A 27649-nucleotide genomic window follows, 5' to 3' on the forward strand; every position below is an offset into this window, starting at 1 on the left:
TGCTAGATGAGTCACACTACAACCATCACACTGCTGCTGCCTCCATGGTCTGAAAAGCCAATCCAAGGGCCACAACACCAAAAGGATGAGTCCTGTTGTATCCCCAACACCGCCAGATGAGTCACACTACAACATCTACATTGATGCTCCTGGCCAGGCCTGAGTTTAAAGATTGAGGGCTGGAAGAGATGCTAGGCTGTGTCCCCCACACTGCCAGTGGGGCCTAACTTCCACAGCCACCCTGCTACCAGTTTATGTGTATGATAGTATTCTAAATACCTAAAAAAATATACATTCATATTCCTCCTTGTCATAGAGTAACTATCAGAAATGCTCTACAACCAAGGATCAGTACATTCAACAGAAGAAATAAAGGAAACAAACATCAAAACTGTTAAAGTGCCAACGAAGGACTGCTTTCCAGAAGACCTGCTAGCAACCAGCATCAGAGGTCTCAACCCAAAGAGAAGGTGGCTGGTCAGGCAGAAGAGCGCATGTCTAACCTACTTGCTCCCCCCTGCTTGGGGGCATCTCCAAATCAGCCAGCTCGGCCATGATAGACGGAATATTTTAAAACGTGCACGCATAATTGAAATTAATCAGTTTACCAATTAGTCCGCAAATCCTTCTACAGTTCATTGAGACCCTTCTAGTTCTTTAGCCTGAACTCCCTCCAGTTCACCCAGACCTTCCTCCTAGCCAAACTACACAATAAATCTAATATCAATTGTGCAAGATAATTGGCAAGTGTAAAATTATCTGAGCAAGTTGCCAAATGTTATGTGTGTGTCTTTTAAAATAGCAACTTATATCCATAACTGTTGGATCCTGCCCCAGAATGCCCTTAGACTGCCTCTTTTTTATGCACACACATATGTGCACATGAACATAAAGTATGCACGTAATTACGGTTTTTATAAAATAGCGATTAGATGAGCGCAGGCTCCTTAAGCATGCATATGCTAATTGATATGCATGTAACTCTTAGAAAATTACCTCCTTACTCTCTTACTGTCAGGCTTATCTTACCTTGCATTGAGATGGCCAGAAGTCTTATCTGAGCCAGTGTTGGTGGCAGTGGCATGCAAGAAGGGGAAGAGCCTAATGGGAGGATACATTTTAAATCTAGACCTTGTCCCCATCTTTCATCTGAATTATTATCACCTTTTCTCTTTTCTGACCTTCCCCAAAACCTCTGGCATTTTACACGTAGCATCCTTCTAAAGCTGGTCTTAGATCTAGCTACAGATATTAGGAAGAAAGACATTGAGAGGTACATGTTGAGAGTTAGACTGCTAAATTGGCAGTTTTGAAACCTTACTAGCATACCTGGGAACTTTTGACTTCCAATCACCCTGAGATTACCATGGATTAGCGGGGGGGGAGGACGGCAACTACACAGTGGACCGGATGCTCACAAATTTGTTCTCATAAACACTCTTACATGTTCACACTTACTTTCACTGCTCATTCTCACATGTCCATTTACACCTTTACTTCTGCCATTCTCCCACCAACACACCACACTCACTCACTCACGTCTCTCCCTCTTCCATACACACATGCCCACTCACTTTCTCATCCATGCTCACCTGCACTCAGCTCTCTCCTACTCACCTACATACACTCTCAGATCTCTTCTTCCTACACAAATACTCACTCCCTCTCACACTCATGCTCATTCATTCTCTCTCCCCCCACCCCCTTTCAAAACATACTAGCAACAGCAGACTCTAACTTGGGCTCCTGGAGCAGCAGCAGCCTCTTCCTTCTCCTCCTGTGCTGTGGAAATGGATGCTGCCTGTTTCTTACTCCTCGTTTGATGCACGGGCAGGAAATCACAATGTCGATTGGCCAAGGCAAACAGGATGGGGCGGGCAAGTGGCTGGATACAGGAAACAGGCTGTGCAGGAGCAGGTGGTGTCACGAGGAAGCAAAGTTAAGAGTTAAAAAGGTCCGAAGATGGTAGAAATCACTGTCGAGTTCCTCCTTTTTCAGCCATGCAAGACCAATGATGTTCCTTTCTTCGTTCCGGGTCCAAGCAGATTGGTTTTGCTGCAGCACCCGGAGATTTCCGGTATTGGCCCGGAGACCCGGTAATTCTTTTAGAATTCCGAAGTCTCCGGGCCAAATCTGGAGAGTTCCCATTTATGCTTACTAGGGCTGAATGCCTAGATTTAGAGGCCTAAAAATTGGCTGGCTACTCGGGAGGAGTTAGGGTAGGGAAAAAAAAGGTCAGGAGTTTAGCAGTGATTTTCAGCACTAGGCACCTAACCAAAGCATCACATTATAAGCAGTGAATAGCAGGCCTAAGTTTTAGGACCCTAAATTTAAGTGAATTTTCAGCCGAAGGTTTAACTGAAAATGAGCACCTATCTTATGGCACCTAATTTAGATGGCTAAATTTAGAAGCTTTTTTTTTTTTAATATCGGCCTCATGGAGTTCTGACATGGAATCCCGCAGAAAGGACATTAGGTAAATGGAAGCAGGTAGGTATCCAATGGGATGACTTACCGTAAGGATTTCAGCATGCTGAAATACCAAGCCACTTAACTGTAAGGATCTGAGTAGTTATGCAGAGGATGCCCTAGTGTGAGCAGAGATTATTCATTCTGCTGGACTACATTCATTCCTGAGAAGGGACTTTCTCTGCATTTATATACCATGTGCCTGATAATGCCTGAGAGGGTCTGACTGCTCTCTCAGAAACTGCCCCAAGATAGGTGAACTATGAGTATGTATGTTACTGGGAGTGTTCTGCTACAAGGAAGCAGACCATTTGCTGCCTAAGGTCCATCCAGTTATGATTGACAGAGAGATTGCTGGAAGGCTGCAAAAGAAAACACATTGTTTTAGTGTACTGATAGAAGGGGGTCAGTAGATGGCGATAAAGGACTAATGCTTGAAAAGGGGAAAAAATGTTTTGGGTTGGGGGTTCTTGTTAAGAGAGTGCTGCAGGGGTCCTAGATGTCTTTATTTTCCTCTTTGGCAGTGCTGGAAATTTAGTGGTCATACAGAGGAATGGTGATTCCTCTTTCTCTCTCTCCTCTAAAAGTTGTCCAGTAAGGCAGTCTCTGGGATGTATTGCAGCTGTTTGTCTGGTGGATGGGTGGTTGAGTCAAACTGTTAATTTGCTTAGTTATGTTATGACTTTGTATGATTTTTGTCAGTTGTGTATTGCTTGCTTTTGTTATATTTACCTTGATTTGAATATCACTTTGGGCACTCCACTGGGTGGCATATAAATATTTTAAAATAAATAAATACCACTGCTAATGATTATTATTGGGATTTATTGTCTGCCTTTATGAATAGGAAGTTCACCCAAAGCGAAATACAACGGCTTAAAAAGAATTTAAACAGGCAGACATTCCTCAGATAATAAATAATAAATACATTTTGAGAGAAGCTATAGATTTGGGAAGCAAGGCAGAAGACTTGGGGGACCTACTCTGTGATGATAGATCCATGTCTGCCTGCAGAGGGAAAAGAAATGAGGTAATAGCAGATGCACAGGGAGTGGAGGAAATCATCCCGATTTCCAAGAGGCTGGAGTGGAATTGGTTTATTTTCTGTAGAGTTTCCACAGCAAGGCTGCCCAGTTTAGGAAGAAACAGAGTCACCTAGATCCTGCCTTGCAAGAAATCTGCTACTTTTCATCCTAGCATTGTAGTGGCCATTACTGGAGGGACTCTTTCCTCCCCAGGAAAAGAACAAGAGTCCTCCAGATCCTGGACCTTTCAGAGATGATTTTACAGCTCCACTATTTTATTTTGCTCTGTAATGTAATTTTAAAGAAACTGTCCTACTGGTACACGCTGTGCAGTCTGACCATTTAATAACTAAAATCCCGTTGATGTATTAGACGGGGGTTGAAGGTTGTTTACTAATTTAATATATAATTTTGGCATGTTACCCATCACCTCTGAAGACCATTTCAAAACCAGACCGTCCATCTTCTCCAGTCGTATTACCCAGTCAGCCGCTGGTGAGGAGGCGGGGGCTGCACACACACACGAGACAATTAAGGTTGGGTAAGTTATCATCACTGCCTCCCCACCCTCTGGTGTCCAAATGTACTTCCCCACTCGCCCTGACAGCTGCGAAACGGAGCGGAGGAGAATTTTGAGCAAGCAAGGCAAGCCGGAGTGACATGCAAAGGACTCCTCCCCCACCTTTCAAGGCAGAGATTAACCGGGAGATGCAATGAGCTGTCTGTAAGAGCCAGGAGGATCTGGGGGGAACAGCACCGGCAAGGAAAAAAAAAAAAAGTCGAGAGAGACATCAGAAAAGGGTAAGTGAAGGGTCAGGGCAAATAAGAGAATGTAGAGCTTCTGCTTCAATGTGCATTATTATTATTATTATTTTTAAACAATAATCCTAATGTATTGCATTTTGCTTGGGGATTGGGGGAGTGCTGGGGACTGCAGCAGGTTGCAGAAGGCGATCAGGAAGCCGGTGCTGTGTAAGCGTGGAGATAAGAGGGCACCGAAGGAAGCTGGGGAGCGTGTGCTTGGCTTGCCAATTGCAATGGACGAGGTGCGCTGGATAAAGAGAGGGGGGGATTTCCTTCCTACATCGCGGCTGCGGTTTGCACCCGGCTTCTTCGTCTGTGGGGGGGGGGGTTTCACCATAATGTCAGGGCGATCCCTTGCGCCCCCGGGCAAAGACGCACGGCGTTTTCCATTAGCTGCAGAAGCAGGCGACGGAAAAAAGGTAGCGTTTGACATAAACCCAGAAACGGTCCCCTGAGTCATGGTGAAAGTGCCGAGCGGTTTCCCAACGTAAGGCGAGAAGAGAAACCGGGGCTCTGCTTTTAGGGAAATATTTTTAAGACCCGCCTCGCTTCCCCCCCCCCCTCCCCCCTCCCCCCGAAAAAAAAAATCTTAGTACTACAGAGCTGGAGGGGGTTGTGCACATAAAACGGAATATATTGGTTCTATGCAGTGCTATAAATTTCTTTAAAAAAAAAAAACCAAAACCCAGATCCTATAATAATGAAAAAAAGGGGAAAAAACAAGTTGTCTTTTTTTTTGGGAAACTGGCAGGATGTGGAATTTACAATCCCTTGGGATGGTCCAGCTCCGAGCCCTTCTCCCAGCAGATGCAAAAAAAAACAAAAAACCGCGAGGGCAGTTCTTTCTGCTCCTAATGAAGGAAGCCCGGGAAGCCTTTGGTTTCTAGGTCGGTGCCTGATTAATCTCTGACAGCTGCTGTGCTCCATCCACTTGTGCTAGCTGAGATCTTGTTTACCTCGCTTTTCAAATATAGCTTTCTGCGCCCTGCTCTTCCCTAAATAGGGCAGGGACGGCTCCTCTGGAACAGGTGGAGTAAGGTGTAGGGGGATCCTGCCCTGTCCCCCGCGTTTGCTTTTCCCAGTGGCAAAGGGAACCCCCAGAAGTTCCCCCTTGCCCAGCCTTCCTCGTAGCTGCAGTGCCGGGGACGTTAGGAGGGACGCAGCGTCTCCGGAAATCCCTTCCTGCTGTAAACCTTTGTGGAAGTCCCGTAGGCGCAGGTAGCCTGAAAAACTGAGAAGCCCTGCCCCCCACCACCAGCTTTACCTTTGCAAAACACTTTTCTGGACAATCAGATGATGTCCAGACAGCAGCACAAATACGTCTTCTTCTCCTTTCCCAGCCAGGGTGGAAGATGGTCGGGCAGCTCACATGTAAACATCGGTGGATTCCCGCCGGTACAAACCAAATCTGCCCAGGCTCTGGTTATCAAAAGAAAATGTATTCTAACGATTCCGTTTCACAACAGCAATTTGGGGTTTAGGATTGTGCTCGGAAATTACGGTATTGCTGCCCAGCCACTTCAGTTTTATGATCCTGCAACATCTCTCTCTGCGACTCTTTATTTCTGCTTTGGGAAAGGGAATTTCTGCACTAGCGGCTGAAGAAGTGATGCTCCTTAAAAGCTGCTAAACCAGTCTGGGTCCAGGAGTCAGAACAGTAGCCCAGCACTATTCCCCTTTCCCACCCATCTTTCAGTCTTCTGGACCAACGGTTAGAGTGACTGTGGGCTGTGGACTGTGTGCAGTTCATGTACTAGGGATGGTGGTCATCTTTAGGGACTACAGAAGCAGATCCCACATGCTGGGGTTAGTTTTGTTAATGTTTTTCTATTTTAGTGATCATTTTTGAAAACAATGAGTTGCCTTATGCATATAGGTGTTTAGCTAGAGAGGGTGCCCTCCCTGGATAAAATCTGTCCCCCTCAGAGCTGCTGAAAGAACATGTGGGATTTCACAATGCACATACCATTAGCCAGCTTAAAAAGAGATGTTCCTGAGGAGAGGGACGCTGTTTATATTGGGGGAGTAAATAGTGCACATACATTTGAATTTCAAATGTCCATGTGCTGTTTTACACCTGACTGGCCATCTGCAGAAATAGCAGGCACTTTGTGTGCATAGTAGAGCACTATTTATCCAAAGATCCATTCACCAGAAGGTGTGTGCCTTCATTAAATCCAAAAGTAGAGCTATTCTTGATCGCTTTCAACCAGAAACAACATAAAGAAGTTTATAAAAGTGATGGGGACATTTTTAGATGAAAGAATACATTGTTATAAACAGTTCCCTTGGGTTTATATTCTTTCTTTGGGCTAAAAAGAGTCACAGTGCTGCCTCGTTCGACAGTGAAATATATACTGGCATGCTCTGGGGTCAAATAGTTGTAGTTACTGGGCCCTGGAAAAAAACTTCAATTATCTGAAAATGGTTTTGCTTCAGAAAAAATCCATACACTGGAATGGCCTTGGTCCTGACCATTCTGGATAAGTGCTGCTCTATTTTGTACCAGATATTAAAAGATATAACTAACTCTAGCCTTACAGAGATTTCAACAGAGTTCAAAGATGTTTCTAGAAAGATTGCATCTGATGAAGTGGGTTCTTGTATTCCAAAGCTTATACCTCAATATATCCTTTAGTCTGTCTATAAGGTGCCACCTGCTCCTGTGTCATTGTTTCAACTACAAGTGAACATAGCTACCCTCTCTGGAAGTTTTATAAAAAGACTGCAAGGTAACATTTGTTAGTTGGAAAGCAGAAGTGTATGATGTCTGGCCCCATGACGCTTTATAAGTACAGGAATATAACTCCAGGATATGCCAGCAAGAATTTCCGCACACGTCCCCAGTGCTGAAATTGCTCGGCCTGTGGCCTTGCGCCTGGCAGTGCAGCTGGGGCGTGTGCTGAAACCCTGTAATGCAAGCTCCGCCAAGAGTTCTTACTTACTTATTCAGCAGGAGTGCTCAGCCCTTCCAGACATCCACATTATGACCAAATATTATCTCAGTAACAGCCTCTGATCATTTTGCAGAAAACGACAGCTTGCTGTTGAGAAGGTTTAAGGTGTGTGTTTTACTGGCGTGTGCCTTCATTAAATCTGAAAGTGCGGCTATTCTTGATCGCTTTCAACCAGAAACAACATAAAGAAGTTTATGAAAGTGATGGGAAGCATGTTTAGATGAAAGAATACATTGTTATAAACAGTTCCCTTGGGTTTATATTCTTTCTTTGGGCTACAAAGAGTCACGGTGCTACCTCGTTCGACAATGAAGTATACTGGCATGCTCTGGGGGTCAAATTGTATATCTTATTACAGATTTCTGACTGTGATGACTGAACAAGTTATCAAGAAGGTAGGTGGATCTAAGTGGGGTGATAAAAAAATGAAGGAGCTAAGACTAATAATAATTTGAATTTATATTTATTATGTTTAATCCAACCAAAGACCCAATGTCCTTTGCAGTAGAATATATTAAAAAAAAAAAAATCAAACAAAAAAAAAACCCAGATGTGCAGCTTACTTATAGGTTGAATGCTTTGATAGCACTTTCTGGTCTGTCTGAAAGTTTTTAAAAAATGAGAGGGAAAAGGGGGCAGTGTAATTATTGTTATTACTCAGTTGGAACTGGGTAAACTGAAATGCTGAGAAAGAAAAAGATTTGGCTAAGGCTGTAGCAGAGAATACTAGTATAGGCCGGAAATGTGAGCTTGCATCCTAGGACATCCACTGACGTGCCTTTCGGCTCTCTGGAGCATGCACCTTTGCGCTGAATAAAGGTTTTGGGTGGGTCGGGTTTACATCTATGACAGCATGTGGAGACTGAGCAGCTTCCAATTAGAGAAAGCCAGGGAGGATGGATGAAGTTTGCTAAGCGATGGAGATAAAAATTGCCCAGCAATAAATATCACACTTATTACAAACATTAATTTTAAAAAAACCAATTAGACTAAAGATGGAGATTTGTAAATATTATTCTGTAGCTAGCAATCTGAAAGAATGCCACAGGCATGCTGTGGATAGTTTATTGTTTATTCTGCTCCTGCTACAGCATCTTAATTCCAGTTCGTATGATGTTTACATTTGATTTCTGGTTATTAAAAAGAATAAGCATTGCTATCCTTTGGATGCTGTCGTGTGCAGCCAGGGATAGTGACTGTATCTGTGCTACATTCTCTTGCCATTTATTTGGGCATGTAACTGAGCTGCAGTAACTCTCCGATTAGTACCTATGCAAAATACTGGGTTTTATCGTTTAAAAAGCCAGCATAGATGATATTTCTGGCAGCTAATGATCAGCAATTCATTACAAAACAAGCAACAGCAATTTCAGAGGTCAATATTGCTGTCAGGTACAATTCAAAATATTTTCCATGAATGTGAAATATCTATTGTAAAGGAAATCAGAGCTCTGCGAGGACTTGTGGGCCACATGGGATGTGGCAGGCTTACAATCGCACATATCCATGCTTCTCATACTGGCAACAAAGTAGAAAAGAATCAAATCATCTTTTCATAAATCTTAGGCAAAGCCACTGTTTGTAAAGAGATATTATATATATATATATATATATCTCCAAGCGGATTATGGCACAGGTTGCACCTGTAAATACGGCAGTTCGCAGATTTCCACGGTGATCACCCACTGCAGTTCTCACAGGTCCAGATCTGTGGTCCCTCAGCAAATGACAGCATCCACAAGACTGTCTCAGCGACCCAGTGCTTGGCATTAGGCCAATGAGGCTTGGGAGCATAGAGGAGCTGGCACTATCATCCCACACGGGAATGATTGCTCCAGACATTGATTTCCATGATGAACAGCTATTGCCAGGTAGAAGAACATATTTATACCAGCTCCTAGATTGCCTATAATCAGTGGCCCATCTTCTTTGGCTCAGTCATGACTGGACTGAGGTCAGAATGAAAGGAGGGAAATACCAGATGCCATTAGTGAAGCCTGGTAATGCCGCTCGCGGGTTCTCTTGTCTGAAAAGTGGTACGTGCAGCTGTATTGGATTCCAATGGCATTCATTTCTCTAAAACAAGAGGATGCTACTGGAGAATGAAAATAATGATTTTAAAATTGGCATCCTTAACTTAAGTACACAGAAAAACAAAGATTTTTCTGCTTCTTATTGCTATTTTAATAATAAATTGACATAGGAATTGCAGAATCATTAAAGTAAGGAGGCTTCTTCTGGTTAATTCAGTGATAATGAGATCTTGAGCTGCCTGGCCTTTCCTCAGCATTTATTATTAGCCCAGGACACTGTTATTTGGAAACCATAAACACCCAGGAGTAACATATGTCCTTGAGTATGTTGTGGTTAAGAAATGCTGGATCTTGGAAGGCTTGTGTTAATGTAGTTAATTAGTTTACAAGGGGAGTTAGCCAGAAAAACGCATTATTACTTTAATTGACAGGGAAAACAGTTGATATCTTGTAACTTTTGATGGCATTTAGTTGGTATCACTGATGATCTTTTCACTGACAAACATACTGAACTATAACAAGATGGAAGAATATAACACATATTAAGAAGCATAATGTAAAATACATTGAACCATACTATATTTTTTTCCTGCTTTGCATGCAACTGCAGCAGTGCACCATGTGGTTTTACAAGCCATTGCTTTTCATACCTTTAAACAAGAAGAACAGAATTTAGTTCAGTAGTTTTGCAAGGCACATGTTCTTAAACCTTATTAACATGATCCCTTATTCAGATGAGTTGTTATTAAAATTGAAACAGAAGTGTAGAAAAGGACCTAAAATTGACAATCAATACAGAGGTCAGTGTGCATAAATGTAAGATAAAGGATGGTAGGATTACGGATTTGTGACAGAGTGGAAGAAAGGAGACGTGAGGCATTTTTTTTCTTATATTTTCCTGTCATGGCACTTAAATTATTTCAGTACAGGATACAATCTCCTGTCAGTCTCACAGCCTGCTTCATGAGTGTACTTCTGCTCCCAGTTCTCCAACCTCTTTCATCATTATTCTCCTGGGGGTAATGTCTCCAAATGGGTGAGGTTTGCACATACCATGACACGAATGAGCGTCACTTCTAAGCCAGGACAAGCTGGATATGATCTCAATCTCTCAAGTTTACTGTTTGTGCTCAATACTTGCAGTTTGTCAAAGAGAGCCTCCTTCTGGAGTTAATAGGATGTAATATCCAGGGCCGGCGCTAGCATTTTTGCTGCCCTGAGTGAACAATTACTGTGCTGCCCCCTCATCTTTTTTTTTTTTTTAACACAGAATACCCACCTCAATTAAACATGCAGAACACAGACTCACTCTCACCAAATTCAGAATAAAGAGACTATAAACTATAAACAGAAACTGAACCAGAAACCGCAAACAACAAGCCAGACTCTGTATGCAATGCAACAATGAAGAAACAGAAACATCACCAATCCTCATAAATCATTAGAGATGATTTTGTTTTCCTGCGGTTCGGGCCAATTTTATTTCGTCTGCCCCCGAAATGAAGCCCAAAATCTGCCCCAACCCTTCACATTTAATGAATTCCAACGGGGGGTTGTTAAAAAAACAAACAAACCCCAAACCCACCCCAACTTCAAATTTAATTAATTGCAAACCACCACCCTCCCAACCCCCTAAGACTTGCCCACCCCTCCAAGACATACCGAAAGTCCCTGGTGGTCCAGCGGGGTCCCGGGAGCGATCTCCCCCTCTCAGGCTGCCACTAACCAAAATGGCGCCGATGGCCCTTTGCCCTTACCATGTGACAGGGGCTATCGGTGCCATTGGTCGGCCCCTGTCACATGGTAGGAGTAATGGATGGCCTGCGCCATTTTTTAAGATAGTGCCAGCCGTCCATTGCTCCTACCATGTGACAGAGGCCGGCCAATGGCATCGATAGCCTCTATCAGGTGTGCACCACCAGGTGTGCCACGGTTTGCACACCCAATGGCTTCGGGCCTGGTAATATCTATAGGCAAATTAACAATGTGCACCTGGAAGTTCTTTTTAATCAGGCCAGTGGCTCCTAATATAGTTGGTATTATTTCTGTATCTTTCTGCCACAATTTCTGTTTGCATCTTTTCATACTTAAGAATCTTCTCTCTTTCCATACATTATACAGAATAGTTGCTTGGCACTGACAGTTCTATCCGCAACGCTGTTTTTGTGTTTTTCTCCTTTACCACTATGACTTGTTTTCTTGCAGTGGTGATCACAACTTCTTCATTTTCTGCAATTCTGTCAGGATCATGATCCCAGTGCTCTTCTGGTACAGGGATGTCATTACACAATTTCCAGTATATGTATCATGCCATCTCATTGTGGCATAGACTGACCTGACTGATAGTTAATTTCATTGTTTTCAATTGTGTAGTTCAAGGAGGTTTTTTGGTCCGTATTTTATCTTTATTGTTATGTAATGTGTGTTCTATTATAATTGTAAATATTTTGCTTAGTTATTGTTTTAATTTTCTTTCTAAATTATTATATATCACCTAGAGCTCCAGAGAAGTGATTAACAAATTAAAATAAATAAATATATGTATATAGGCTTGCCAACATCAGCATATAAGATATGTAACTGATTTCAGTTCTGTTTTGCAGCAATTGCTTTTATCTGTTTTCCCATTTTTTTCTATCTTGGCTGTGAACCATCTTGTCCACAGCCACTGTCCTATGCTGCAATTATCAATCTCTCATCTTTAGGTTTGAGTTTACATCTCCTTATCCGTTCCTATATCAGGTTTTGATCCACACAATTACCGAAGTAACTCCTTGTATTTCTTGCTGCATTTGTGCTTTTGCCAATTGCTTTTTTTCCTTGTTTGCTGGCCCAGCTATTTAGAGAGTTTTTCTCTTGCATATTCTGTACCTTCTTTCTCTACGTGTGCTGATGGATTCTCGTTCATTCCTTCTGTTCATGGAACACTTTTCCAAGTTTAATGATGGAGACCGATTTCATACTTCAGAACTTTTTGAGTATTTGGGTCTGTTGATGCTATTAAGTGTGCCTGGGGGCCTATGATGGCATCTCTCTCTATATAATCTATTTCTGTAAGACCCATCCTGCCTTCAGCTCTGAGGTTATACAATCTTGGCGTACACTGGTTCTTATAGATTACCAGGTGGGCATGAAGACTTTTTCTTGTTCTTACATCCAATTTTGCAAGATCTTTATGAGACCAGTCTGCAATCAGAAATCTGTATGAGAGTGTGGGATTGCAAGCTAATTAGTGGCTTGTATTTTATTCTATTCTGTGAAAGCACTTTTCAATATCAGTTTCACAACTTCCTGTAGTCCTAGATATTTATATACACCTTCCTGCTCAAGTTCCTTTATATGCAATCTTCAGTCAGAGAAATGTTTTCAGTTTTGCTTCTTTTTCCTCTAAGGAAGGTCACCTTAGCACATTTGTCCAGGTCAAATGTCATCCTGATGTCGTCTGAGAAGCTCTTCACTACTTGGAATGATTATGCTAAATGACCATCACAGGAGCTGTAAAGCTTTATGCCATCTACAGTGAGTAGGTGAGATGTTCTTTGTGGATCATTAGTATTGCTAGGATTAAGACTAAATCCATAGCCCAAGGAATTAATAAGATTATTCAGTGGATTTATTGTGAGACAAAACAATAGTGGTGATGGAGAATCTCCCCAAAATATTCCCCATTGGATTTTGATATTAGGAACAGGGCTGGCTTTTAGGGTGTAAGAATACAAGAACATAAGAAATTGCCATGCTGGGTCAGACCAAGGGTCCATCAAGCCCAGCATCCTGTTTCCAACAGAGGCCAAACCAGGCCACAAGAACCTGGCAATTACCCAAACACCAAGAAGATCCCATGCTACTGATGCAATTAATAGCAGTGTCTATTCCCTAAGTAAACTTGATTAATAGCAGTTAATGGATTTCTCCTCCAAGAACTTATCCAAACCTTTTTTGAACCCAGCTACACTAACTGCACTAACCATATTGTCTGGCAACAAATTCCAGAGCTTAATTGTTCGACCTGTGTGGCTTCATGGGTTGCCATGCTCAAGGGGGGGCCGCTGTCCTCTCCCTTCTGCATCCTTCCATATGTTGTCTACAAGCAGGAGACTCAGGAACATTATCCAGGAGGAAGGAGGCTTCTGTCTGTGGTAGTAGGTGAAGGATCATCCTGCAGGGAGGAGGAGGAGCAGGAAGGGAGGCAAGAAAAAGAAGGGGAACACTGCTGGGCAGGAAAGGGGAGGGGAGAGAGAAGTGGATGCTGGGCACAAGGGACTGGGGGAAAGAGAGCAGGGCAGAGGGGATACTGGTGCTGGGCAGAGAGTGATGGAACTGTGTGTGTGTGTGTGTGTGTGTGTGTGATACTGTGCAAGAGCCACTGCCACTGCTGAAGAAGGGAGTGCTGTGCCACAGCTGCCACCAAAAGAGTTGGGGGGGAAGTGTGCCAATGTCTATTTTCACACAGGGCTCCAGTTTGCCTAGAGTCAATCCTGGTTAGGAACGTCAAATTGTCTTTCAGAATTCAGATGCTGTGTACTCCGCCACATTTTCATGGGCAAAGCCCAAGAAGCTCAGATTTATTTATGACTACACATCAAACAAGGTCCTAGAAAATATCACAGCACATGGTTCCATTGTGCAGGGGCTACATATTGAACATATGACAATAAACATTCAAACCCATTTGTATGTCTTCTATAGGAAGAAATTTGTCAAATTTATTTTATTTCCTCTCAAGGAAATTCATGAGAACCAGGCCATTTTGTCTTCTCTTCTTTCATTCTAATATTCTAATTTTCTTTCATTCCAATATGAAGAAAGTGTCAGCATAGAGATTCCAAATGGTACCATTTGGGCAACCTTTCTCGTTGCTTTTAAAGAGACAGCACTGTTTTCTCTGCAGCCTGCATTCCAACATTGGTTTGGGATGTCCATCTGAATAAAAGGGGATACTGCTGTGATGTTGGTCTTGTTCCTGCCTTTCGTCATGGTACTTTTTCAATCAGGTAATGAACAGCAGCATCTGGTGCCAGCAGTTTGTTAGCGTGCAGGGCCAAAGCATTAGAGCTAATTAAATGAAGCAAGTATGTTTTCCCCCTCATTTGAAACAGCTGAAATACCTCATATGCTCATTTCTCACAATTAATAACAGTCTTTATAAAAGCGAAGGGAAGTTGTGCTTTCCTTTTCGCTTAGCTAAGATAGGTACACCTCAGTGGCTAGAAGAGTGCATCTACTCTTATGCACATTACTGAAGATTTGGAGGAGCTGATTTAGAGAGAATGCCTGGGTAGATAGATTCAGGCTGACTATATCTCATATCTTCCAGCTATGTGGTAAGTTACATGGCCGCCTGCTTCCTAACTTGTCTGTAGAGGTGAAAGTGATGATAGCTCTGCATTATCTGGCTACTAGTTTTTTCCTAAAGGTGACAAGGGACATGGCTGGCATCAGTCAGTCCTGTATTAAACAGCAGAGGAAGGAATTGCAAATGGGATTCTACAAGATAACATCTGGGATGCGGTAATCCAAACGAGTTCTATTTCATGGGGGGTGAAAGACTAATGTGCACGGACAAGGATCGGGATCTTGGGGTGATATTATCTGGAGATCTGAATATAGCAAAGCAGTTTGACAAGGCGATAGCTAAAGCCAGAAGAATTCTGGGTACATAAAGAGAGGAATAACCAGTAAGGAAAAGGAGGTTACGATGCCCTTGTACAGGTCCTTGGTGAGGCCTCACCTTGAGTACTGTGTTCAGTTCTGGAGCTCTTATCTCAAAAGGGATAGAGGCAGGACAGAGGCAGTCCACAGAAGGATGACCAAAATGGTCTAGGGTCTGTATCAGAAGACTTATGAGGAGAGGCTGCAGGATCTGAATATATATATTCTGGAAGAGAGGAAGTGCAGGATGAGATATGATACAGACCTTCAGATATCTGAAAGGTTTTAATGGTGCACAAAGGTCAAACCTTTTCCATTGAAAAGAAATTAGTAGAACTAGGGGTCACGTAATGAAACACCAGGGAGGATGACTCAGAACTAACGTCAGGAAATATTTCTTCACAGAGAGGGTGGTGGATGCCTGGAATGGCCTTCCAGAGGAGATGGTGAAGTTGAAACAGTGAAAGAATTCAAAGGGGCATGGGATAAACATTGTGGATCCCTAAAGGTTAGAGGATGGAAATGAAGAAAAGAGCTCATGAGGGTAACTGCTGGTGTGGCAATTACTGCACTTAACCAGTAAGCCTTCATACTGTTGATGCAATTCCAACATTGCTCTCTGCTTCAACAACAAGAGGGAAAAGGGGAAAAGGGAATTGAATTTAGACTGCAACCAATGAGGGCCTTAACTTTTTACGGTCTAGTTAACAGATGTGCAGACCTAAGGGAAAAACACAGGCCTGCTTCCACGGCCAGGTCCATAAGCAAAGCATAAGAACATAAGAAATTGCCATGCTGGGTCAGACTAAGGGTCCATTAAGCCCAGCATCCTGTTTCCAACAGAGGCCAAACCAGGCCACAAAAACCTGGCAATTACCCAAACACCGATCCCATGCTACTGATGCAATTAATAGCAGTGGCTATTCCCTAAGTAAACTTGATTAATAGCAGTTAATGGACTTCTCCTCCAAGAACTTATCCAAACCTTTTTTGAACCCAGCTATACTAACTGCACTAACCACATCCTCTGGCAACAAATTCCAGAGCTTAATTGTGCATTGAGTAAAAAAGAATTTTCTACGATTAGTCTTAAATGTGCTACTTGCTAACTTCATGGAATGCCCCCTAGTCCTTCTATTATTCAAAAGTGTAAATAACTGAGTCACATTTACTCGTTAAAGACCTCTCATGATTCTATAGACCTCTATCATATCCCCCCTCAGTCGTCTCTTCTCCAAGTTGAACAGCCCTAACCTCTTCAGCCTTTCCTCATAGGGGAGCTGTTCCATCCCCTTTATCATTTTGGTTGCCTTTCTCTGTACCTTCTCCCTCACAACTATATCTTTTTTTGAGATGCGGCAACCAGAATTGTACACAATATTGTGATGGCTCACCGTCCGTGAGGCCTCAAGCGCCGCTCTTCTGTCTCCAGTCCTGAGTCGCCACCAGTTGCCCCGGTCCCTGGAGTTCGCTGTGTTCAAGTAACTCCCTGAGTCCGTGCCTCTGCTGGCCCTGGTTTTGCTGGGCTTCTGAGTTCACTTCAGGCAGGGTTGGGGGTAAGCAGTTACCCCAATCCCCAAAGACAACACAGAGAGAGGAATAGTTCCTTCAAAGCAGTTTAATAAGTAACAACTGGCTGCATTACATGGGGTTTGTCCCCTCCCCCTCCAGCCCTCTGGTTCCCTCACAAGCAGTGCTAGTTCAGAGCCATCATTTACCTCCTCTGCTCAGCACTATTACCAGCCCCCAACACCACAGGCCCTTTTAGAGTAAAGATTATACTTCCCCCTCCACCTGAATTACTCCGTATCCATGCATGAACTGGAGGACTCCTCTATCCCTGAACCTACCTCCATCTCCTCCTCCTCTGACTCCGAAGAGCTGGCTTTTTGTGGCCAGTTCCACCAAGGGGGCACGCCCTCTTCCTCCACCTCCATGGACTCATCGGTGTCTGCCTCATTAACCTCTATGCCTGCCACCTGTTCGCCTTCAGGCTTTCCTTCCCTGTCTGGTGGTGTTTCAGGGAAGCTGGGATTCGTAGTTCTTCTCTTCCCCTGCGCCCCCTGCTGTCTGGCCCCTCCTCCCCCTCGTCTTTCTCCCTAGCCTCTGCGCAGGGAGTGTACCTCTTTGGTCAGCTGCGTCACATCTTTGTGATTTTGTTCAGGCCTTTCTTCTGTGTTCCCTGCGGGATGCAGGGCACAGTTATTTGACTATTTCGGTGGGAGAGTGGGCTGGTGCCCCTCTCCCGGGCATTTTTCTGTACGGTCTGAAATAGGCCCCTGCTGTCTGGCCCCTCCTCCCCCTCGTCTTTCTCCCTAGCCTCTGCGCAGGGAGTGTACCTCTTTGGTCAGCTGCGTCACATCTTTGTGATTTTGTTCAGGCCTTTCTTCTGTGTTCCCTGCGGGATGCAGGGCACAGTTATTTGACTATTTCGGTGGGAGAGTGGGCTGGTGCCCCTCTCCCGGGCATTTTTCTGTACGGTCTGAAATAGGCCCCTGCTGTCTGGCTCTGGTACTCTTGTTGCACTTATGGTAGCTTGTCAGCTCCTGCCTGCGGCCGGACTGCGCTACATCACACTATTCAAGGTGCTGTCTCATCATGAAGCAATATAGAGGCATTATGACATTTTCCGTTTTATTAACCATTCCCTTCCTAATAATTCCTAACACACATCAAGCGGCACTGTCTGAATTTTAAAGAAGGCTCATCACCCAATAAAAATGTTGCTAGTAGTAAATTTTTATGGGTTATCATAAGGCTTGGGGATAATTGCACAGAGCAGCAGTCGCTACCCCTAACAGAAACATGGGTTAACCTTCATGGCACAGCAGATACTACCATAAGAAGCTTGCTGGGCAGGCTAGATGGATCATTTGGTCCTTTTCTGCCATCATTTCTATGTTACTATGTTACATGACTGTGGTTATCAATTACACTCAATTATCCCAATTATCATATGGGTTTGATTCCTCCAAGGGTTCAGGAAGTTACATACTAAAACTTAAGCATTCTCACAGTCTGAAAACTCAGAGGTCCTGTGACAGTCGCTTGCTGGTGTCAAATGTGGGAACCAAGTTTCCTAAGCCTTACCATGATGTCCATATATTAAGGCAGAGACCCCTCTATTATGTACTCAGGATCCTGGAGATGGAGTTCTACTGATTAACTGCTAGAACCGCTGAACATTTCAATGGTGCTAGAAATGTCTTTATAGCATCTAGAATTTTCTGAGGTGCCATTTTCTTTCTCTATTTGTAGGTCATAATGGTTACCTCATGCTGACCTGGCTGATAACTCCCTTCTTAGACACGCGCCTGAAACATATTTATATTATGTTTGTGTATTCATATTAGATTGCATTAAATAAAAAATCCCAATGCGATTAACATATATACTTTGGGGTAGATTTTAGAAAAGTACGCCCGTGCATACTTTTGTTCACCCACCAGACGCAAACAAAAGTACGCCGGATTTTATAAGATACGCGCGGTTACGCACGTATCTTATAAAATCCGGGGTCGGTGCGCGCAAGAGGGCGCACATTTGTGCACCTTGCGCGCGCCGAGCCCTGCGCGCGCTGCCCGTTACCTCTGAGGCCGCTCCGAAATCGGAGCGGCCTCGGAGGTAACTTTCCTTTGGCCTCCCCCCACCTTCCCCTCCCTTCCCCTATCTAATCCACCCTCCCAGCCCTATATACACCCCCCTACCTTTATCGCGAAAGTTACGCCTGCCCCAGGCAGACGTAACTTGCACGTGCTGGTTGGTCACCGCCGTGTGATTTCCTGGCCCGGGAGCGATTTCGGAGGCCTCAGCCATGCCCCTGAAACGCCCCCGGGCTGGAACCATGCCCCCCAGAACGCCCCGAATGTCGCGCCGCCCCCCAACAGCCCCCAATACGCCCCCCCCTAGCAAAGCCCTGGGACTTACGCGCGTCCCAGGACTTGCGTGCGCCGCCGAGCCTATGCAAAATAGGCTCGGCATGCGCAGGGGGGGTTTTAAAGGGTTACGCGCATAACTTATGCGCGTAACCCTTTTAAAATCTACCCCTTAAGATATATATATATATATATATATATATATATATATATATATACACACACACACACACACAAAACAAACTTTAATATTTAAAAGTATGAGTTCCAATTATGTGTTTTTACAAGATTATTCTGGGAGACATAATAGTTGGGTGATCCTGATTGTTGAATTTAATTATCAAAATTTTGGGGAAGGGGAGCTTGAGGCCCTGAAAATTAATTGAGGAGGGTGCAGAGGGCTGAAGATTCACCCAGGGCACCTACAACCATGGCACCGGACCTGTCCCTTCCTGCATGAATTCAACAACAGCTTCCACTCCACCAAAGCCTTCGCAGTGCACTCCTCTGTGTTGCTGAAATGTTGCTTGCTGGACCCTTCTGGAGGCTTCCTACCACTTGCTCCTGCCAAAGTCACCAGACTCATCACTGTGTGCTGCACACTGCACAACATTTGTGTCTGTCTTCTTTTACTAGAGGAGGTAACCATGGAGGCAGAAAGATGGTAATGGGGAAGACAAAGCTGATGATCATGAAGGGTCTGATCCAAGAGCAGCATCTCAGGGAGCTGAATAAATGTTTCAGAGGATATTTAACTAAGGCAGAGTTGTGACTGGAGTGTGGGCAAGCATTTATGGCTTGTTGCTCTTAATTTGTATTTATTTCACTCCTTCAGCATCCTCAGTGTGTTTCCTCAATTCCAGATATTTGCTTGCATTATTGGAGCAGTCTTGTGAATAGTGAGCCTCATGTATATCATAATGAAAGAGATAATGCTTTCCACACCTCGGAGAGTACTTTGCATAAAACCCCTCATCATATATACCGGAGCATCCTGTTCACTACTATTTAGGCTCCCAAGGATCCTTTTTCCAGATTCAGAATAGCACATAATATATTGTCCAACATTCCTGCGTAGCTGTTCACCACAACCTCATTTTCAACATTTTAGTAGGTGAATTGAAAGTGGGGCGAGAGACTAATGTGCACGGACCGGCAAGAGAGCTTGGGGTGGTGATAGTTTTGGAATTTCTGAAAGCAGAAAAGCAATTTGACAAGGTGGCAGCTAAGGCCAGAAGGATGCTGGGCTGCATCAAAAGAGGCATAATCAGCAGGAAAAAAAAGGAGGTGATATTGCCCCTGTACATTGGTGAGGCCTCATCTGGAGTACTGTGTTCAGTTCCGGAGACTGTATCCTAAAAAGCTAGAGACGGGATCGAAGCAGTCAAAAGAAAGGCAACCGAAATGGTGTGCGGCCTGCATCAAAAGCCATATGAGATGAGACTGAAGGAACTAAATATACATACCCTCATACCCGGGAGGAGAGAAGGGATGAGGGGCTGATATGATACAGACATTTAAATACTTGAAGTGTATAAATGATGCATGGGAATTGAGCCTTTTTCAATGGAAGGAAAGCTATAGAACTGTGGGTCATAATATGAAGCTCCAAGAGGGTAGACTCAGGAATAACGCCAGGAAACATTTATTCACGGAAAGGGTGATGGATGCATGGAATGCCCTCCCGGTAGAGGTGGTTAAGACAAGAACTGCAATGGAATTCAAAACGGCTTGGGATAAACACAAAGGACCCCTGGTAGCTAAAGGATGGAAATGAAGATAAGGGGGTAACCTTCATTGGTGTAACCTGCACTGAGAGGCAGTTACTACATTAACAGAATAAAAATAAATAAAAGAATACATAAATAAAACTTGCTGGGCAGACTGGATGGAGCACGTGGATCTATATCTGCCATCATTTACTATGTTACTAGGACCCCAGTGCTCTGAGCAAGCCTTATTCCTGGGGAGTCAAGGGAATTGCACAGAAAAATGAAAAGTAATAACATACCAGTACAATTTGTAATTGACAAGGGATAAACCTCTCTGCTTGTTAGGTATGCGTTTTAGGGGGTGGTTAGGGATGCAGGATGATTGAAGCGTATGGGAAGGATCATTGGAGGTTACATTTTATGATGGTCTTATGCTGTATATTGGTTGTACGTTTTGTCCATGCAAATCACTTTGGTTCGGCTATTTGACATACAAAGGTGGTTTTAAATGATTAAATTTAAATTTTACGGGAGGTACAGCTGAGTTCTGAAGCGGAATGGTTCAGACACCCCTAAAGCTGCAAGAGGAATCTTGTCATTTAACTATAACTGTCTCTTCCACAACCTTAGAGATCACGGTGAAAAGAGCGTCTATTTATTTTGGCATTTCAGTTCTGGAAACTCTGTAGCACTTGTGCCTCACTCACAACTTCACAGCTGCATAAGAATGATGGATGAATCTGTTATGATTAGGGTTGTAATTTTGTCTTGGCAGATTTTGAGGGAAATTAGGGATTGGTCATGGCAGAAGTGTTAAAATCTCTGGAGAGCCTGGTAAAGGCCTGAAAAGTTCTGGATTTTTGTCTTTATGGCAAAACTACTTTTATTTCACATTATTGCATTTGTAATGGAGGAACCTTAAAATCATATGAATAAGGAAAGATTTGAAAAAGAGCAAGACCAGGTAAAATAATACGGTTGGCATGACTGGAAGGAGGATCCCAGAAAGTGATACTTGTTCTTCAAATCAAACAACTGGTGAGTCCTACCAGTATAAATATTTTAATTTAAAAATGTTAAAAGTTCAGAAAAAAAATCTGCTGATTTTGTACAGAATATTAAAGAAAATGTCATAGAATTGATATTTTTTTTGTTTCCTTGACAGCTGTTCACATATAGACCTATTTATTACTTACAAAATAAATAAGAAATCAGAGCTGATTAGGATCTTGGATCGTTTAGTAAATAAACAATTTATAAGCTTTTAACCTCCAGAAATAGATTTCAAAGCCAGCATATGATATGATAAAAAAATGAGTTTCATATTAGTCCTGAGAGGCCAAGTTCATTGCAGAAACATAAATCACTCCTCACTGAGAAAATCATCAGTTTTGCTTAACATTCCCAGGATGAGAGTGAAACCGAATGAACTCTCCATCTGTCAGTGGCATCCTTTCAGATCATTGATAGAAAATGCTACTATTGGTGTCTAATTATACCAGACCTCCAGATAAAGGAGAGGGCAGATTCAGTTCCCATTGCTAGTGATCCTTTGTCTCCATGAGGTTTAGCATTCATTTAAAAGTCAGATTAATCATAGTTGGATTGTTTGCATTTTCTTGTGGGAAAAAAATGGAATTGAGATTTTTCAATTCGGCCCTTTGATTGGCAGCATGCCAAACTATGCCTTAGTGCTTAAAGGTATTGCTGTTAAAGGCACATCTTCAGTGCTGAACCCCAAATCTAGGGCAGCAGAATTAGGAATGCAAGGGCATAGTTATTAAAGGTTATGAGAGAAACTGGTTGGATCATCAGACTTCTTCATTAGAAGGCCACATGGTCACCAAGTATGAGAGGAATTTCTATCACTAATCCCTTGGCCTATATTTAACTGGCAAGCCTTTTTAGTGATAATTCCTATGTTCCTTTTTTCTATATGTCATTAAGGCTTACAGTAGTTACAATGCAGGCAGTTAAAATGAGTGCCTAATTCTTACATGTTTGCAGATTTCCATTAAAAGCTGCATATTTTTAGCCTTTTCTCCTGTATATTGTAGAGGAAGTGAGCTACTTGAATATAGCTCCTGTTTCTAGTATGGAGGAGTAGTCTCATGGTTACAGCAGTAGGCTAAGAACCAGGGAAGACCAGGCTGACATCCCGTTTTACCCACTGATGCGTCTTGTGACATTGGGCAAGTCACTTCATCCTCCATTGTCTCAGAAAACAAAGTTATATTGTGAGCCCTCTGGGGCAGGGAAATACCTACTGTACTGAAATATAACTCCCCATGAAGGGGTAGGAAAGGTAAGTAATCAAATTCAGTTAGAGATGGGCATAATTAAAAACTAAATTCCAAACTTCTCTTTAATCTAGGGTTTTTTGGAGACTCACAATCTAGAAGAGTCAATTCACTGGAATTTCGATCTATGATTTCAAGCTTGAACTGGATCCTTGTTCTAGGAATGACTTTTCTAATATATTAATTTTTTTCATTGGGTATATCCTCAGATTTCTGTAAGGCTTTTGCCATTCTTCCTCACAGGAGGTTCATTAAGAAGCTGGATAGACTAGGAGTAGATCCTTATATGGTAAACATGGTTAAGAACTGGTTGAGTGAGAGGCAATAAATGTTAGTTGTAAACAAAGTTCATTACTGGGAAAAGGAGGGGGTAGGGGGTGGTGATCAGTGAAGTGGCACAGGCACCAGTACTGAGGCTAGGTCTGGTCAATATTATCATAAGTGATATGCAAAAGAGCAGAAAGGAAAGCATATCATTTTGCAGCTGATCTAGATCTATCTTCTTCAATAGATCTAGATCTATCTATCTTCAATAGATCTAGATCAGGGGTCTGTAACCCTTCAAAACAGATTTTTTTCTTTGTCTAAAACATTAAACATCATAACACTGTCATTATTCGGGACATTCATGTAAATTGCCTCTCTTCTTTCTCTCTCTCTCCCCCATCTCCAGCAGTCATTCTTTCTCACTCAATTCGTCTCCCATCCCCAGCAGTCATTCTTTCTCTCTCAATCCCTTTCCCATCCCCAGCAGTCACTCTCTTTTTCTCTCTCTTCCATCCCAAGCAGTCACTCTACATCTTTCTCCCCTCATCAAAAGCAAACCTCTCTCTCTCTCTCTCTTTCTCCCTCCTCCTTATCCCCACCAATCTTACTCTCCCTCTATTTCCCCCACCCTACCCTGCCCTCATCACTCATTCATAGTTATCTAAAAGACTCGAGACAAGGGCCCATGGTGCCCAGACCCATATGGTCTCCCACCAAGATTTTGATAGTTAAATTCAATCATCTCTATCAGCTACCTTGAGAATAAGCCTGTAAAAATACAGCACACTAGTAGTACTGAGATCCTGCTGGTCTTACAGGGACAATTTAAAAAATTGCACCAACCGCACAGAAAGAGCCAAGGGGATATGCTGCATTGGTTGATTCTTACACTGTCAGCGATGTGCTGCCAGTTTCTTATTAAGGGGCTCTCACCAGCTCTGTTCCACTTAGTGAAACACTTCCTGCTTTCACAAAATTATTTAACCTCCACCACCTCTCTCCATATAACAGAAAATAAATTGTATATCAAACATACAATAATCTGACACAGAAAATCACATTCCAACCATGAGATTCTTGGCAGATTCTGAGAATTGTTTTGTTGGATCAACATACAAATTATCTAAAAATATTGTATATGAGCTTTTGAAACCACAAAAGCCCCTTCTTCAGATATCACATCAGAGACATTCACATCTGAAGAAAGGACCTATGTGGTCTGATAGATCATATATAACATTTTTGGATAATACTTACATTGATCCAATAAAATTCATCACAGCATTCAGAGAATTCAGTTTACTCCATGGGCCATACATCTACTAGATCACTATGTTACATGCTCCAATCATTACATTTTGTTATTTGGGTGGGGTTACTTTTGCATTGGTCTTGGTCTCTTAATCCTGATTTCTTCATGCCTCTCTTGTCCTAAGGCACTTCTTACCATTTTACTTTTTTTTTCTTTTTCTTATCTTCATCACTTCCTCCCTTCCCTTGCCATCTACCTTTCACTTTCATCTAATTTTGCTTTATTTCTCCCTTCTCTGCCTCTAAATCTCTCCCTTACATCACAGTCATTTCACTCTCTTTATCCTCTTACACCTGGACTTTATCCCTCCTCCCTCACTTGTCTTCATCCTTCATTTCTCACCCTCCAGTTCTCCCTGTCTCAACACTTCACTTACCCAGTTCTACCCTCCATTGCTCCTCTCTCCTCCTTGGGTTGTTCCCCCATCAATTTCCTGTTATCTGGCTCCCTTCTTCCCCAACAGTCAGCCCTACCTCTCTCTCATCACTCTACATCATCCTACATAGATTTTCTCAACTGTAGAATATGGAGGCAATGAATACGCATCAGGCAGCTTTCATGGCAGGCAGAAGAAGGGCTGAGCACACCTCAGAGCCCTCTTATTGTACATTCATACAAAAGCAGATGATGTGTCATTACATGATTGGCTACTTTCCCCATAGCAACAGACGAGTCATTACACCATTGGCTTGGTTCAGGGGGTGTATACGGATCATTTCATTGGCTGCTGAAATCTATACCTCCTGACTTTGTCCTGCCTCTGACTAGGGAACACCCAGCCCCTCCCCCAGGAATTCAGGGCCAAGCACAAGCCAGAGAAATACATGATAGTCAGGTATCCTTTCCTAGGCAGAGAGGCTTAAGCACAAGTGATGCTTTTATTCAGGCAAAGGTCAGGGAGAAGGGAAGTTAGTGTTTAAACCCTGATGAAATGGCTTGCTGGCAAAGCTTATAATTCCCACACTCAACCCTGTGAACCATTTCTTTCTACTTACCTCCTCTCACATTCTCCATCCCCTCTGTTTGTCTCCCTCATTCCATCATGTCCACTCCAAATTATTTATTTATAAAATTTATAACCTGCTGGTATACAAATCTCAGCGGGGTACAAAACACATACATAATTATAATAACAAACTACAAATAAAACAACAGCAATTCAATCATTAAAATAACATTTAAAATAGAATAACAACCTACCATAAACACTATCAGACAGTACCCCCCCCCCCCCAAACCTGGTACCAAACACAATCTTGATTCTCCTCTGGAGCCTCCATCTAAAAAAAAGTGCTAAAATGCTAACATTTTGCCTAGGCCGCACATTCCATAGGGTTAATCCAGCCACTGCAAAAATATGCTCTCGCAATTCCCTAAAGTTGATCTGCTTAATTCAAAGTATTTCTAAAAGAGGTTTAGCAACTGAGGTACTAGATCATGTAAATATCTAAACACTAAAACCAATATTTTAAATCTAATCCTAGGAAACCAATGTAAATTGGCAAGCTCAGGTGATATGTGATCCCAATGAGAACAGCCTGAAAATGACGGGCTGCTGAAGTTTGGATATATTGCAATGATTTTAATGCTGACTTAGGCAAGCCGAAGAATACAGCATTCCAATAATCTAATGTGGGCAATATCAATTGCCTGTGTCGCCAATCAAAAATCCAAAAAGTTGAAATAAGGTTTTAAAGCTCGTAACTGTCATAGTTTGAAGAAAATCATACTTTGTATATGGGGTCACAGTGATAGAGAAGAATAAAAAAATCACTCCCCGATCTCTCACTTGGTGCTTAATGGGAATAGTGACATCACCGCAGGTCCAGCAAAACAAAACATCCCTTACCCCCTGAAGTGAGAGCAAAAATTCCTCTATTTTATCAATATTTAATTGTAGATTATTTGCTGATAATCACTGATTTTCAGTATTGATGAGAAACATCAGTCGACAGTTTGTTCAACACAGTGTCAAATGACGAGTCAATAGGAAAACATATTTGAATGTCATCTGCAAATAGCTTGAATGAAGTATCTAGCTGAACCATGATCTCACAAAGGTGTCTCAAATAGATATTAAAAAGCAAAGGTGATAATGCAGACCCCTGTGGAATGCCCATTGAGAGTTTGTTTATATATGACCCGATATCTCCAATCATCACCTTATATGTTTGATTCGATAAAAATGACCGAAACCAAGAGAGCACTGCAGCTGAAATTTCCTCAACCTTCTATTATGTGCTCTCATTTTTCTCCCCATCACCCTCTCTCTCTTATTCACTCACATCACCCATGGTCCCCTTGCATAGACTCCTCTCCACACTAGCATCTTCTCTGGTTTTCTATCATCCAAAAGGGGTGATGCTGTAAGGCTCTCATATACCAATCTTACATCACCCATCTTCCCCTTTCTTTCAGACCCTTTCCCCTCCCAATCACTATCTCACTCTCTCTCACCAAACCTTGCCCGCCCTTTGCACTTATCAATTCTCTGGCTTTCTTCCCCCACCATCACCACATCTAGCTTTCTGTCACCATCTCCCATTTCACCGCCTGTGGTTCTGTCACCCTCCCTCTGCTTTAATTAACTTAGACTCTCTTCGCACACACTCTCCATTATTACCTCTGCCCCATCCCATCAATACCTCTGACTTTCTTTCACACAGACCTTCTCTCTCCGACTCTTGCATTTCCTCCCCCAAGTATTAGTTCTCCCACACACATCCCCTCCTCCCACCTGGTTTTCATGGACCCCCGCCATAGCCTGACTCTCCCTAATCACCTACATCATCCCACATTTACACTGCTGATTTCAGGGAGATGTGGGGAGGAAATTACATTCACCTCACCTTCTCCTGCTTCCCCCTGCATTTAGCCCTCCTCATATTCCCCAATAGTCAACCTCCTCTTCACCTCACCTCCCCAACATTCATGCCTTTTGGGCCATCGCTCCTCACCTTCTCCATCATTAAACCTCTCTCACACCACCACCACCCTAAGTATTCAACCCTTTCCCCCAGATTTCATCTCCTGTCATCCCCCTTTTGTATCACAAGCATTTACCCTCTCTTCACTTCACCCCCTTTCAGCATTTTCCTCCTCTTCTTTGGAATCAATCACTTCAGCTACCTGATTGCGCTCTAGGATTCCTCCTTTCTCCTCGCCCAACTAAGTCCAGAGCTCTGTGATCAAAGACGGTGGCTTTGTGCGCGTCTGGCCTAGCCCCTCCCTTTCTGTTGAGAC

At 42.9% G+C, this 27649-nt stretch overlaps 1 protein-coding gene across 5 annotated transcripts in view; it reads left to right on the top strand.

The window, feature by feature from the left end:
- Positions 1-4124: 4124 nt before the first annotated feature.
- The window catches only part of SLC8A3 (solute carrier family 8 member A3), a 476729-nt gene continuing 453204 nt past the window's right edge, over positions 4125-27649 (top strand). For all 5 annotated transcript variants that reach the window (XM_029598768.1, XM_029598770.1, XM_029598769.1 and 2 more), the window contains exon 1: positions 4125-4295. The gene's annotated coding sequence lies outside the window, so the exon portion shown is untranslated. The remainder of the gene's footprint in view (positions 4296-27649) is intronic.

This window comes from Rhinatrema bivittatum, chromosome 4, assembly GCF_901001135.1.
Source record: "Rhinatrema bivittatum chromosome 4, aRhiBiv1.1, whole genome shotgun sequence".
Taxonomy (NCBI): domain Eukaryota; kingdom Metazoa; phylum Chordata; class Amphibia; order Gymnophiona; family Rhinatrematidae; genus Rhinatrema; species Rhinatrema bivittatum.